The sequence below is a fragment of the Camellia sinensis genome, chromosome 8, assembly GCF_055761805.1.
Source record: "Camellia sinensis isolate YWXY chromosome 8, ASM5576180v1, whole genome shotgun sequence".
Taxonomy (NCBI): Eukaryota; Viridiplantae; Streptophyta; class Magnoliopsida; order Ericales; family Theaceae; genus Camellia; species Camellia sinensis.
Genome location: NC_138968.1, coordinates 8,696,622 through 8,712,747, shown reverse-complemented (window position 1 = coordinate 8,712,747; position 16,126 = coordinate 8,696,622). Strand labels below are relative to the sequence as shown.

Genomic DNA, 16,126 nt, shown 5'->3' with positions numbered 1-16,126 from the left:
CAAAGTATATATAGTTATGCAACTTCCAATGTAAATGTAAATGTAAATGCCAATGCCAATGCCAATGCCAATGCCATGCAATGCGCCTTTAAAGAAAATTTCATTTCATGTTCTTCTCAAAGACTTCCGTTTTCAATAAAAGCTTGCAATCTCAACACATTTCCAAATTTCCAATTTTAGACAAAGGGGCAGTAAATACGACACTGGTAATCCCTAGGCTGGTGTCTGCAAGTAGACTCTACGAGTACTACCAAACTGTCATTTTTACTGGTATTAACTGGAAGGCTCGACACCTATCCGCGCGGTTTTCTGGTCTTTCACTAAGGACTCTTAGGCCAACTTAACAAAGTTCATCTATACCCCCTATCCGGACTTACCAACATATTTACCCCGTAACTCAACCATAGTTCTCATTCCAATATGAGTCTTTCTCAAATTAAATATTTCCAACTCATTTCAGGATGTGCAATATGTTAATAAGTCAATTGAAATCATGATGAAATATATAGATAACATCTCATAACATTCCTCCATTTCAAACCACTCCACAACAATATCAACCATCACAAATCCCACTTCCATTCTTCATTATTCTTTCAGAAAGTAATCATAATGCATTTAATACATAGCTAGAATTCTTTCATTTCACAATTATACATATCATCACTTATTTGTCAATAGTATTTAATACGATTACCCCACTTTTGAAAATCACATTTTGAAATGTCTACACATTCATCTTTTTATCTAAGAAATTTCCATGAACATTTCCTAATTTTTCCAAAAACCCTAATTCCTAGGGTTTTCATCAAAAACCAAACATTTCCCATTCCCTCAAAGAAACCCCATTAAATCATCCTTTTGTGTTCAATAACTAGACAAACCCACTAGAATTTAATGAAAATGAATTGAGATTAAACCCATTTTGAAAACTCTACATTTTAGATCACCAAAATCAAAATCAACATTTATCCTTCAAGGAAACTTTTAAATTAACAACAACATTGTATAACATATATATATATATATATATATAAAACTCAAGAAATCCCTACCTCAAAGTAGAAGTCCAAAGGAGGAGATGAGAGAAACCCCAAGATGCTCCAAACTTGTATTTTCTTGGATCAAAAGAAAGCCGACTCAAAGTTCTAGTTTTTTAATAAAGAGAAAAGGATAGAAAAGCCCTAGAAATGGAGTGTTTGTAGAGAGAAGGAGTGATAGAGAGAGAGAGAGAGTCGGATCTAGGGTTTTAGAGGAAGAAGATAATGAAAAACGGGTAAAATTCCTATTGCTGAAATATGATATATGCGAAGCTCGCTCGAGCGAAGGGGTTGTCGCTCGAGTGACCAGACACAACGAACGAACCTTGCTCGAGCGTAAGAAGCTTCGCTCGAGCGAACAAAGCAAGGCTTCAGGTCTACAACCCACCAAAGCAGATGTACACTCGAGCGCAAGAATGCTCGCTCGAGCGAAGGAGTACAGAGCTCGCTCAAGCGTGAGAAAGCTCGCTCGAGCGAAGAATGCCACTCTTCAGGTCTAAAAGAGACGCAGACGCACGCTCGAGCACAAGGATGTTCGCTCGAGCGAAGAGACACACCAAACAAGGCTTGCTCGAGTGCAAGAAAGCTCACTCAAGCGAAGAGATAAGTACTCAAGGCTTGCTCTAGCGTAAGAAGCCTCGCTCGAGCGAAGAGGCAAAAACCTGGGCAGCAACCACTTGCACCAACTCACAACCAACCTGTTCCAAACTCGCTCAACACATCCCAAATCTTAAATATAAGGAAAGAAAGGGTGGAAAACAAGATATAAACCACAACACTCAACCACAAAACGCTATAATGCCAATCCCATAGAAATAAGTTGACACGTAGTGCAAGCCTTTAGAAGTGGAATTAGGGCCTCTGGTTCTTATTCTAACATCCTGTTTTAAGCAACCCAAACCCAGCTTTTTGATGATGCAACTACTATTTAATGTAGAAACTTACTTGATGTGTAATTAACAAATGGTTTAGTTTGTTTATAGGCCCTAGCCGGGGGTCCCTTTGTACAAGCACGAAATTTTGCTGTCATGACAGGTGTCAATGCCGGTATATCAAGTGTCATGAAAAGAATAAGAGGGAAGGAGGATGTGTAGTCTAGGTAAGCTTATTTGAACCTTTTCTTTCCACCCTATTGTTTAGGATGTTTTTGGCTTACAACTTATTCTTCAAAAGTTTTATGTAAAATAGTGGAAATAAAAACAATTGTAGTCATCTATTTGCATATTGGTGGAAGATGTGGTTGGTTATTACTATTCATATTCAATGATTGATGCTAGGAAAAATGTGTTGATTTTCAAAAAGAATACATCAGAACACCAAAAAAAAATAAATAGATCTTTTTATAAAGAAGAATAACAGAAATTGTAATGGTCTGGTATCTAATATATAAATTTTCTTGCAAATAATAGATATTGAAGTGCACCGCCAAATTTGTTTAATCACATTATTGCAATATTTCATAACATATGGGCATTAATCTACCTAAAATATATTCACCCAAAAAAAATCTACCTAAAAAATAATTAACAATTATCATATCCTTGATTGTCATAACATCATCAGTATTTGGCTCCTTAATATTTAGATATTAGTCATTGGGATAATTGCATTGCAAATTTTTTTTTTGTACTACGTGATGAAGGACATCTATATTTGTTTTGGGCTTAAAGCTTATTCTTTATGTTTTTGTAGTACGTGCCAACCATTTAAAAGGAGCAATTCTAATGTAAAATGGTAGTTAAAAGTAGTCATCTATTTGTATAATGGTGGAAGATGTGGATACTACTACTATTGAAATTCATTTATTGATTGTAGGAAAAAAAGTAATGTCACAAAGCAACTCTAACCCTTTTTGTTTCCCATGTAGATTCTTACCTGTAAATACAATATATAGCAGTGTCTCTTTCCTATAACTGATTATTAACCTTGGCTTTAAATAATAGTATTCGATTGGTTTATATCAAATAGTATTGGTCAAAATATTGATATTGCAATTTCAAAATCCCAATTTATTTAGAACCCTGCTACTAACCCATTCCTGGAAAAGAACAGGGCATTGGAATTTGGAACCATAACCCGCTTCTCTCTACCCCAAAATGTTCACTACAACATCACCATGGATGTTCTTGCTATTCTTTCTTGTCAAATCATTCCCAACTAACTCATTTGCCTCCACATTCACTGTTACTAACAATTGCCCACAAACAATCTGGCCTGGAACACTTGCCACTTTAGGGACACCGCAACTTTCAACAACAGGGTTCAAATTGGACTCTAGCCAAAGTGTCAGAATTCCGGCATTTCCAGGGTGGTCAGGTTAGATATGGGCAAGGACAGGGTGCAAATTTGATAAGTCAGGGGTGGGCATGTGCCAAATAGGGGATTGAGGTGGGAGGCTGGAGTGTGATGGCGTTGGAGCCGTACCAACTACGTTTCTCATTGAGATCATGATGGGCACTGGTGCCAATAAAAAAGACTTCTATGATGTTAGAACTGTGGATGGTTATAATCTTCCTCTCATTACTGCCCCACAAAGGGTGTTTGGAGTATGCAATGCCACCGGATGTGTTTCAGACCTCAACACAGGTAATTAATGATTTTTTATTTTTTGTAAAAAAGTAGGATTTGGTGATTAGAGCGTGAAAACTCTTCCTGGGCGTGACAATAGGAGCTCTTATATACTGAAAGTCGGACAAAAGTGGCCTAGATGGGCCTGGAAACATAGGATTTGCTGGGGATATATACAAGTGCTCTCTAAATAGAGGCCAAGTCAAAGTCTGATCCCAATCCCATGGTTAGATTGGCCTAGATGGGCCTATTGTTAGGGATATATGCAAGTGCTCCATTTATAGAGGCTAAGTCAAAGTCTGATCCCAATCCCATGGTTAGATTAATTATTCAATCTCCTTGGCACACTATGTTGATAGTGTGCCTATCCAATAGTAGGGGTATAACTTTGCATGACCACACAAGAAAAAAAGAAAAAAACAAGAGGAAAATCACAAAACATTGTTTAGGCACAACTATGTAGTGTTATGAGAAGATTGAATAATTTTTGCTACCAAGATTATAGTGGCAAGGAGCAATGCCTCTGGCTTAATGGGCATGAATCTTTTTCTTCAAACAACTATGTATAGACTTTCGACCTCCTGTCCTCCAAACCACCTGACCACCATCCTCAAATGTGTTAAAAATTGTGAAACACTTAATTAGGATCGGTGGGACACAAAAATAGAGAAGAATAAAAAATATAAATTGTAAATCACGCACATACTACAATGCAATATAGGGTTACATTTGCAGTCACTATGTTTCATGGTTGTCTTGTTGATGATGCTCAAGTAGTACTGTCATAAATAAAAACTTTGCAGGTTGCCCAAAAGAGCTTCAGGTGGTCGATGGGGACAATGGTGGAGTGGGAGTGGTTAGATGCAGGAGTGCATGTGAGACATTTGGGCTAGACCAATATTGCTATAGTGGGGAGTTTGCTAACCCAACTACTTGCAGACCCTCTTATTGTTCCATCATTTTCAAGACTACTTGTCTGAGAGCTTATAGCTATGCATTCGATGATGGTACCAACACTTTCACTTGCAAGGCTTTCGATTATACCATCATCTTTTGCCCTAGTCTCGCTTCCAGGAACATACATCTTCAGCCTTTTTTTTAAAAATGTTTGAAATTTGAACCTATCTTATAAATTTAAACTTGATGGGGTGCAATACAATGAATTTGATCCACTAATAATATTATAATAACCGCATTTGTGCATTACCATATGATGCGTTTTTATTGCGTTGGTGAAAGACAGTGGTGTGTCCCGTTAAACCAATGTAATAGTAAATACAATTTGATACATAAATACTATCATCATAACATTATTGTTGATCCACACATTTCAAATTTTAAATGAGTATTTTTTTAAGTAAATTACTACTTCAAAAGTTATAATCAACCATTGCACTTTCTAATTTTTTTTTTTCCTTCCTAATAGGGCAAAATTTAACTTGGCATGAATGTAGGACGAAGAGATCAAATGGTGCAATACTAATACCAGCTCCACCAATGGTCCAATCTCAACACACTACTAATAGAGAGATCTTAGATATGGTTTCTTTCTCAAACATTTCTTCCTCAAACATTCTTTGGCCCATTCCATTAATGTCCATAATCATTATAATACTCCCCTTCTTGAATTTGTTCTTTCAAAAGTAACGTTATATAAAAAAAATTTGTATATAAGAATTTCATTCAGTATGATATGTCACGTTTATATCTATATTCATTTGTAAGTTAAAATGTCTGTCATGGTTCGTAATTATAAGAATACTATTATCAGATTATTCTGGTATTAAATTCTATTTGTATATCATTTTTCTCAACTAAAACATGTATTTTCTCAGTGCATTGTTCTATGTTTCTTTTCTTTAATGCAGTAACAAAAAAACAAAAAATAAAATATAAAAACAATTTAATTTTGTTTCCAACAATAAGAATCTCACTCTCTTAACAATTTAGGATTATAGAGTAACATCAAAAACCCGTAAAACATCCACGTTAGATTTAGTCTTGTGATAAACGTGGGTCTTATTATCCTTTAATAGTAGTGATAGAGAGCTCTAGTAGAGCAGCTTTACTAAGCTGGCAGTGCCAAAAAAAAAAAAAAAAGAGGAAAAAAGACAAAACATAGTAATAAAGACAAATTAGAACTCTTTTAGAACCTTTCTTTTAGTGCTTTAAAACATTTTTCATCCTTTAAATAGATTAATAACTAATATGCAATAGTGTAGTTGGTCTGTCAATACGGTCATTCCTTTCTGACCTACTTTTTATGGGCATTTTTCTCCCTTTTAGGCCTAAAGGAGGAGGAGATAGGGGATTGGGGTTTTGATCTTGGGCCTAAACTTCAGACCTATTCCAGTCAACCCAATTTTGTGATTTTTACTCTCCTATAGTTGCAATACCGTAACAAATTTGTTGAGGTAGTTCATTGGCTATTTAATAATTTATCATTTTTTCGGGGGATAAATTTAGCTCCACTTTTGACTTATTTATTTATTTATTTAGGTACTATTCATTGAAAGAATAGATAATAAAAGATTTTTTTTATAAATAAAATAGATTTAGAATAGAAGTTTGTTATAGAAGTCTAATGGATAGTGTATTTTAAGAGATAGCTATATAAAATAAAAAATAAATTTTAAATTATAATTTAACAAAAAATTTGTTGAGTCTTATTTTTTTGTATAAAGATGCCAATTATCCAACCAATTTTATGCCTAATCAAAGGCAGACCTAGGTCCATTATATAGCTTACAATCTTCTTGACATAGTCCAAGAATCAACCTTTTTTTTTAACTTATTGGTCGAAGGTGTCTGAGCATAGTTGCCCTGTTTTAGTCCACTCTTTAAGAGTTTTAAACCCCAAAACCCATTCCATTTAAGAAGCTAGAGAAATGTTTTGGACCCCTTTTTTGGGGGTTTCATGATCACCAATTTGATCTTGGCCCTTGATGTGTGGGGGTCCACTTATGTATGTGTGGCCCCACATTATGTGTAGTTGGGATGAGAGTGAGGGGTTGTGGAGATCTTTTATGTGTGGGGGTCTCTATCACAATTGATACATCCCCACTGCACATTCCACCCTTGTTAAAAGCATCTTTGAAAGCATGGGAAACTGATTGGAATCTATTAAAAGCATCTTTAACAAAGTTTTTAATTGATACATCCCCACTGCACATTCCACCCTTGTTAAAAGCATCTTTAAAAGCATGAGAAACTGATTGGAATCTACTAAAAGCATCTTTAACAAAGTTTTTAAAAGATGGCAGTTCATTATTATAACTAGTCTCATTTTATTTAATTTGTTATAATAGATTAGTTAATACAATATTTATTTTAATATTAAGAGAGACTCTTTAAATAGTTTGTTTGGATGAATTGGTAAAATAAAAAGTAATGGTAAAATATATGGGAAAAAAAAAGGCTAGATAAGCAAAGAGTGTACTTTTTTCTTTTTCTTTTTTAAATGAAAAGTAGTTTCGAATTTTCTCTTAATGACCTGGCTCAATTTGTAGGAAGTGGATTTGAATAGAATTTCAAAATTCACTCTGCGTAACACCTTTGAAACAGACTTTCACAGCTCGTGACTTTTGAAGGAATGCCTTTCGATAATTTTATCAAACATAAAAGTAAAAAATAAAAAAGTTTTTCAAAAGAATTTTTATACTTAGAAAGGATTTTGAAAAGTGGCTCCAAACGAAACTTATATATTTTCAAGCCATAATTGCCGCCATGTTTTTTTTTTTTTTTAACTTAATGATTTTGTGCATGCTCTTTTAATTCTCTCTATGACGTACATATATATATGAATGAATTTTTTATTTAACACACAAAAATATGGGTTTCACTAAACATTTGTGTCAAATAGTAAAAAAATCATATAAAATCTGTTTTATCTTTTATTTTAAGGTTTAGGGTTTGTTTAGGGTTTATACAATCATTCCACAAATAATATTAAAGACTATAGAGACCCGATTATTTATATGAGAATTTTTGGAGGTTAAAATTCCATCAGGAAGAAAAAATAAGGAGCATGGTGTATGCTCTTATTGATGAAGAAAGGTTAAATATGCATACAAACATTCCATTTTTCTTTTCAAGAATGATTGGTACCACTAAATTTGGACCACTAAATCAGCTCTAATGAGTTGGAAAATCAAAAAAAAAAAAAAAAAAAAAACAAGAGTAAAACATCCCATCATGTGGGACCCATACCAACATTAGAGCTATTAGTGCTCTTGAATTAGAGGTCTGAGACATTTCTCTTTTCTTTTTAACTCGAGAAAATCCTTGAGTTGATTTTCTCCTAGCTTTTAGGGAACTATCAATGAAAAAACGGAAATCAAACTCAACAAGTTAAGCCAATTTTAATTACCATTTATTGTCTTGTCGATCTTTTCCACGGTTACGTGATTATTGTTCCTTAAACGTAGAAAGTTTCAAAAAAATCATTATGCCTTTTTGTCCCAAAATAGTTACAACCTTTGGATAATATAGGAATTTCAATATATGAAAATCTTCAAACATAATTGAATAGTTTTGAGTGTTCAAAGACAAGAAAATACAAAGATTTGAAAATCAAAGAATTTGAGAACAGAAGATCTCATATCTGTGACATAAATTTATCATCTCTATTATGCATCTCATGGATCATTCCTCTCTCTATATGTAAGGGATATCATGTTGGAAAATTTGGTTTTACTAGGCTTATTTTGGGCCATCTTTGAGCCCAAAATGGAGTGGGCCCCAAACGTCTTTTGAGGTGGGTCCGAAGAGGTGACGTGTTCCTTGCAATGGACAAACATGGTGAAGACGGTTCGTCAAAACCATTTATGGGTGAATGGGAACTTGACGTCGTTTTCGGGTTCATGGAATGGATAATTAAAGAAGTAAATGTGGGTTTCCTTGAAATGGGTTGTCCCACATTGAAACTTTAAGAGAGCTTTTGTATGTAAATAAGCTCTAGATTACAACATTTGGGTTGGGTCCCAAGGGGCACCCCAAGTTTGTAGAAGGGAAGCGTTATGGACAAAGTGAACCTTCGCCCAAACCACCACACACGTGCACCGCCGCCGTCCGGCCGTGCCGGGCACGGGTGTGGGTTGTGGGTCAGGTCGGTTCTTATAATAATTTTTTGGAGGAAATTTATTTAACTTTTTTCCAAAATTCATAACGAAATTAATTCAAACTTGAATTTAATTTTCTGTCTAATGTTTCCTCTTCTAGTCCAATTTTTCCAAACAGGTTAAATAGTCAAACAGTTTTTAGATCTGTTGGAACCCAAACAGATTTTTCAGTCTAAACAGTTTTTTCAATTTGTTCAAATCTGAATAGATTCATAACTGTCCAGACAAATTCAAAATCTGGACAGTTTTATAACTGTAGCAGTTGTAGATTTGTCCAAGGATTCAAACTGTATCTGTTCAGCGTTTCTTTATACCTGTTCAGTTCAAAATTAGCACTTGCTCGGACAGATCATTTGGCCTATAAATTCTAGCATTTTCTAGCAGTTTTGGGGATCCGAAAACAATCTGGAAAAAAAAAATTCCTTTTTGCTGGCCAATCTTTGCTCTGTTACATATATTCTTCATACCATTTTAGGATAAAATTTAGAGAGTATAGAACACAGGTTCTAGTTCGCCGTACAAATTATTTGGAGTGCTACTACAATTTGTGAAGATCATTGTATCCTGGGAGATAGACACCACTTAACCGTAAGCACCGTAGCGGGGCGAATCTGTCTTAAGGACAAAGTGTCTTACACTCGACTTGATCTTTTATTATTCATTCAGTTCGGTAAAATAAATTCTGTAAGTTATTTATTTTGTTTGATTTAGTTTCAATTTATTTTTTACATAGAAGATTGTTTCGACAATCTTAAGAAAGATTCGAATTATTCTGTTTATACAGAATTTTTCGATTATTTCCTTTCTTCTTTCTTCTTCTTACAGAAATTATTTTCTGTGATTTTACAAAATATTATTTTGGTTGGAAAACAAATAGTAGTAATATACTATTTGACAGATAATAGTAATATACTGTCCATTTTCTTTGACAACTAGTAGTAATATACTGGTGTCATTAACAATTCAGAATATTTATTTGTGGAATTTTGTCAGAAATTAATTTTGATTTTCAGAAATTATTTATGAGTGTTCATTAATTAAAATTTTGTTTTAGTATTTTAATTATTGAAGTGTTACAGAAATTTAATTTTCTATGTGGAATTAATTTGGTTAAATAAAATTTTATTTTATTTCCAAATTAATTGAAAATAAAAGTTACAATTCTTGTTTCTTTTATTTTAACAAAATTTAATTTTGTGGTCTTGGTTTAAATTTTTTGTGTGGAATTAATTTAGTTAAATAAAATTTTATTTTATTTTCAAATTAATTGGAAATAAAAGTTACAATTCTTGTTTCTTTTATTTTACAGAATTTAAAAATTCTGTGTTTATGGTTTAATTTTCTGTGTAGTATAAAATTCTAATTATAATTTTGTTTTATAATTTAGAATTCATAGCTACAGAAACTGGTCAAGCTAATGTTTAAACTAGTACTGGTATGGTGGCTACAATTGCGCCAACCCTTCCTTCTGTTGTGACTGTACCAATGAATCATAGTGAAAAACCAGAGAAGTTTTTAGGAACTGAATATAAAAGATGGCAGAAGAAAATGCTATCTAAAGGAGGAGAAACTAAGAAGTACAAGTTTAATGGCAAGTGTTACATCTGTGACAAAGAGGAACATCGGGCATTTGGAAAGGAACTCACTCTCAACAATGTGCTGCATGTACCGGGCATTCGCAAGAATCTTGTTTCCAGATCTTTGTTGAGTAAAAATGGGTTTAGGCTAGTTTTTGAAAGTGACAAGTTTGTACTTACTAAAAACGGGATGTATGTAGGAAAAGATTACATGTCGGATGGCCTTTTCAAAATGAATGTAATGACTATTGTACCCTCTGTTATTAATAAAAATACATCTTCTTCTTACTTGCTTGAGTTTTCAAATTTATGGCATGTAAACTTGGACATGTTAATTATGGATCTTTGCGTAGATTAATTAATATGGAATGTTTACCTAAATTTGACATTGATTCAATTTGACATTGATTCAAATCATAAATGTGAAAATTGCGTTGAGGCAAAATTATCCAAAACTCCTTTTCATTCAATTGAAAGAAGTACGGAACCACTTGAATTAATTCATAGTGACATTTGTGATTTTAAATCAATTCAAACTAGAGGTGGGAAAAAGTATTTTATCACTTTTATAGATGACTATACTAGATATAGTTATGTTTATTTAATTCGAACCAAGGATAAAGCTTTGAAAACTTTCATTCAATATAAGAATGAAGTTGAAAATCAACTTGGTAAGAAAATTAAGAAACTTAGAAGTGATAGAGATGGTGAATATGAATCACCTTTTGGTGAATATTGTAAAGAACATGGAATAATTCATCAAACCACCGCTTCTTACTCACCTCAGTAAAATGGAATTACTGAAAGGAAAAATAGGACTTTGAAAGAAATGATGAATGCCATGTTAATAAGTTCTGGATTATCTCAAAACTTATGGGGAGAAGTAATACTTTCTGCTAATTATATACTTAATAAAGTACCTCGAAAGAAAGTGAATCAAACACCTTATGAAATATGGCATGGGAGAGTACCATCCTATAAATACTTAAAAGTGTGGGGGTGTTTGGCTAAAGTGGCTATTCCTAGTCCTAAAAAGACTAAGATAGGTCCTAAAACCGTTAATTGCATTTTCATTAGTTAGGCCAAGAATAGTAGTGCATATCGGTTTTTGATTCATAAATTAGAACATTCTGAAATGCATATAAATGCTATTATTGAATCTTGGAATGCAACTTTCTTTGAACATGTGTTTCCGAATAAGATTGGACAAGAGACTAGTAATAATAAAAGATCTTTTGATGCTAGTACTAGTAATGATCAAGAACAAGAGCAAGATCAAATTGATGAAGAGGAACCTAGGCATACTAAATGAGCTAGAATCTCAAAATCTTTTGGTCTAAATTTTCTAACATTTTTGTTAGGAAATGAGCCTTTAACTTTTAAAGAAGCTATGTCCAGTCTTGAAGCTCCTTTATGGAAATAATCTGTCAATAGTGAAGTTGAATCCATCCTGCAAAATCACACTTGGGAATTGGTGGATTTGCCACTAGGTTGTAAACCTCTTAGGTACAAGTAGATTTTCAAGAGGAAAATGAAAGCGGATGGATCAATTGACAAATACAAGGCAAAACTTGTGGTCAAAGGGTATAGACAAAAAGAAGGTCTAGATTACTTTGACAAATACTCACCGGTTACTAGAATAATATCCATTAGAATGCTAATTGCTATTGCGTCTTTGTACAATCTAGAAATTCATCAAATGGATGTGAAAACCACTTTCTTAAATGGTGAGTTAGATGAAGAAATTTACATAGAACAACCAGAAAGATTTTCTGTTCCAGGAAAAGAAAAGAAAGTGTGTAAATTGGTTAAATCATTATATGGCTGAAAACAAGCGCCAAAGCAATGGTATGAGAAATTTGACAAGGCAATGATGCCAAATGGATTTAAAATTAATGAGTGTGACAAATGTGTTTATATTAAAAACATAGACAAAGTGTCATTGTATGTCTTTATGTGAACGATATGCTCATCATAGGTAGTAATAATGACATGATTAAAACTACCAAGAAAATGTTGAATAAACATTTTGACATGAAGGACATGGGCATTGCTGATGTAATTCTTGATATGAAAATTACCAAAACATCAGAAGGTTATGCTTTATCACAATCTCATTACATTGAGAAAATACTTGACAAATTTAGCAAAGATGATGATCATCTTGCTAGAACACCTGTGGATGTTAATTTGTTTCTTTCTAAGAATGTATAGGAAAGTATTTCTCAATTAGAGTATGTCCAAATTATTAGAAGTTTAATGTACGTGATGAACTGCACTTGCCCAGATATAGCTTATGTAGTAAGTAAATTAAGTAGATATACGAGTAATCTAGGAGTAGAACACTGGAAAGCAATTATAAGGGTTCTAAGATATCTCCGATTTACTCGTAACATTGGGCTAAATTATACTAGATATCCAGCAGTACTTGAAGGTTACTATGATGCAAATTGGATGTCAGATACTAGAGACTCAAAGTCCACTAGTGGGCATGTCTTTACTCTTGGTGGTGCGGCTGTATCTTGGAAATCTTCCAAACAGACTTGCATTGCTAGGTCTACTATGGAATCAAAATTCATAGCTTTAGATAAAGCTAGGGAAGAAGCCAAATGGTTTCGCCACTTCCTTGAAGATATTTCAATATGGCCAAAACCAGTGCCTGCTATATGTATACATTGTGATAGTCAATCAGCAATTGGTAAAGCACAGAGTCATATGTATAACGGTAAGTCACGACACATTCGTCGTCGACATAACACCATGAGACAACTACTCTCTAATGGAATTATTTCCATTGAATATGTGAAGTCTAAAGACAACATAGCAGATCCACTAACCAAAGGGTTAGCTAGAGAGCTAGTTGAGAATTCATCGAGGGGAATGGGACTTAAGCCTATTAAATAAGAGTTACCACAATGGCAACCCAACCTAGTTGACTGGAGATCTCAAGATCTAGGTTCAAAGGGACAACCGAGTTTTGGATGACTCAGAAGGATCACTGGGGAGTCAAACACTTACCCATTTCTATGATGAAATAGTGATGTCTGCAACGCTTTAGGTTAAATACTTTCAATGATTCTTATATCTAGGTAAACCTAGTGGAGTATGGTAGGATACTCTTCATAAGAATCACTTATGTGTGTGTGAACCGGGCCGGTTCTATGAAATTTGTGAAGGGCTACAATTCTCTAGAGCACTCATGAAAGACCAGGTTGTTCAGTGCCAAAATGAACACAATAGTGAGAACTAAACTGTAACTGCTAATGTACTATGTGAGTTTTATTGTCTTGGTTTACACAAACGGCTGAACAGTTCAAGACATCATGTTCATTGGTTAGCTAGTAAATCCGATTGTGTCTCACAAGGGAAGGTTCAAAGCTAAAAGCTACCTATCCTTTGTAGAATATTTCCAATTTCTGTACTCTCTGTAATTAGATCATATTGCTGCATTTTCTCTCCGTTAAATTCCATTCATGTGGGGCATTGTTGGAAAATTTGGTTTTATTAGGCTTATTTTAGGCCATCTTTGAGCCCAAAATGGAGTGGGCCCCAAACGTCTTTTGGGGTGGGTCCGAAGAAGTGTCGTGTTTCTTGTCGCATGGCAAGTCACACGGTAAAGACGGTTCGTCAAAACCATTTATGAGTGAATGGGAACTTGACGTCGTTTTCGGGTTCGTGAAATGGACAATTAAAGAAGTAAATGTGGGTTTCCTTGAAATGTGTTGTCCCACATTAAAACTTTAAGAGAGTTTTTGTATGTATATAAGCTCTAGATTACAACACTTTGGTTGGGCCCCAAGGGGCACCCCAAGTTTGTAGAAGGGAGGAGTTATGGACAAAGTGAACCTTAGCCCAAACCACCACACATGCGCATGCGTGCCGCCGCCACCGTCCGGTCGGCTGAGCCGAGCCGAGCCGTACCGGGAGCGGGTGTAGGTTGTGGGTCGAGTCGGTTCTTATATTAATTTTTTGAAGGAAATTTATTTGAATTTTTTTCAAAAATTCTTAACGAAATTAATTCACACTTGAATTTAATTTTCGGTCCAATGTTTCCTCCTCCAATCCAATTTTTCCAAATAGGTTAAACAGTCAAAACAATTTTCAGATCTGTTGGAGCCCAAACAGATTTTTCAGTCCAAACATTTTTTTTCAATTTGTTCAAATCTGGACAGATTCATAACTGTCCAGGCAGATTCAAAATCTGGACAGTTTTATAACTGTAGTAGTTGCAGATCTGTCCAAGGATTCAAACTGTGTCTGTTCATGGTTTTTCATACTTGTTCAGTTCAAAATCAGCACTTGTTCGGACAGATCATTTGGCCTATAAATTCCAGCATTTTCCAGCAGTTTTGGGGATCTAAAAATAGTCTGAAAAAAATTCCTTTTTGTTGTCCAATCTTTGCTTTGTTACATATATTCTTCATATCATTTTAGGAAAAAATTTAAAGAGTATAGAACACAGGTTCTAGTTCGCTATACAAATTGTTTGGAGTGCTACTACAATTTGTGAAGATCATTGTATCCTAAGAGATAGACGTCACTTAACCGTAAGCCCCATAGCGGGGCAAATCTGTCTTTAGGACAGAGTGTCTCACACTCGACTTGATCTTTTATTATTCATTCGGTTCAGTAAAATAAATTCTATAAGTTATTTATTTTATTTTGTTTGATTTAGTTTCAATTTATTTTTTTACACAAAAGATTGTTCCAACATATCATCACAGCACAAAGTTACTGTAAGAACCGGAGGGAGAGAGAGTGAGAAAGAGATCATGGAAGCAAACAAAGCACCATCTCAATTTTTATGTTCCCATGGCTAGCGCATGGCCACATCTCACCCTACCTAGAGCTAGCCAAAAAGCTCTCAACAAGAAACTTCAAAATCTATCTATGTTCCACCCCAGTCAACCTCACTTCCATCAAAAGAAAACTCTCTGAAAAGTGTTCAAACTCAATCCAACTAATTGAACTCCATGTACCACCATTGCCTGACCTCCCTTCGCCGTACCACACCACCAAAGACCTCCCTTCTCACCTCATGCCCACCCTCAAAAAGGCCTTCAACTCCGCCAAACCCAATCCCATAGAAATAATCCCACCCCCTCCCTAGGATTTTTTAGTCCCTCATATGAAGGATGTGGAGTCCGGCAGACTAAAATTGCCCCAAATGATGGACATCTCTCTCTATTGAATAAGCAATCCAAAAAATAAATAACCCCCCTATTCTCTTGAATCAAACACACCCTACAATGCTTGAATACTTGAGTAAAAGCTTACTCAAAATTTTACTTATTTGAATAAAAATTTGAGTAAATGCTTTATTTGGTGTAAACCACTCCAATGGACATATTCAGATTTAAGTAAAAGATTCAGTAAAAGAAAAAAAAATTAATAGATAATAATAGAGAAAAAAAAGTAACATGATAATCAAAGCTGATACCCATCCTCACTAGGAGGATTAACAAGCCAAGGACGGTGAGTTCCCAAGTTTGACTTCCTGTCCCATGTAAAAGATTCAGTAATTGGAGAGTGGCAAATTTGAGAGAGCTACTAAATAGCCTTGAAATTTTTGATTAAACATTTGATTTGGGTAAAATTTTGAGTAAAACTCAATTTGGTATAAGTTTGGGACAATGAGTGGAGGGTGTTTTGAGTGATTTTTACCCAAATTTAAATTTGATATAGGTTTGAGTCAGGGATTGGAGATGCTAAGTGCTGGATTGATTTGCTGATTATATAATTTGGGGTCTTGTGCTTGTATCTGTTAAAATATAGCAAACTTGGTTTTTGGTTGCTTGTTTTATGGGTCATGATAAGGATA

At 34.4% G+C, this 16,126-nt stretch overlaps 1 pseudogene; it reads left to right on the top strand.

The window, feature by feature from the left end:
* Positions 1 to 3,160: 3,160 nt before the first annotated feature.
* LOC114308637 (pathogenesis-related thaumatin-like protein 3.5 pseudogene) lies at positions 3,161 to 4,710 on the top strand (annotated as a pseudogene).
* The last annotated feature ends 11,416 nt before the right edge of the window (positions 4,711 to 16,126 follow it).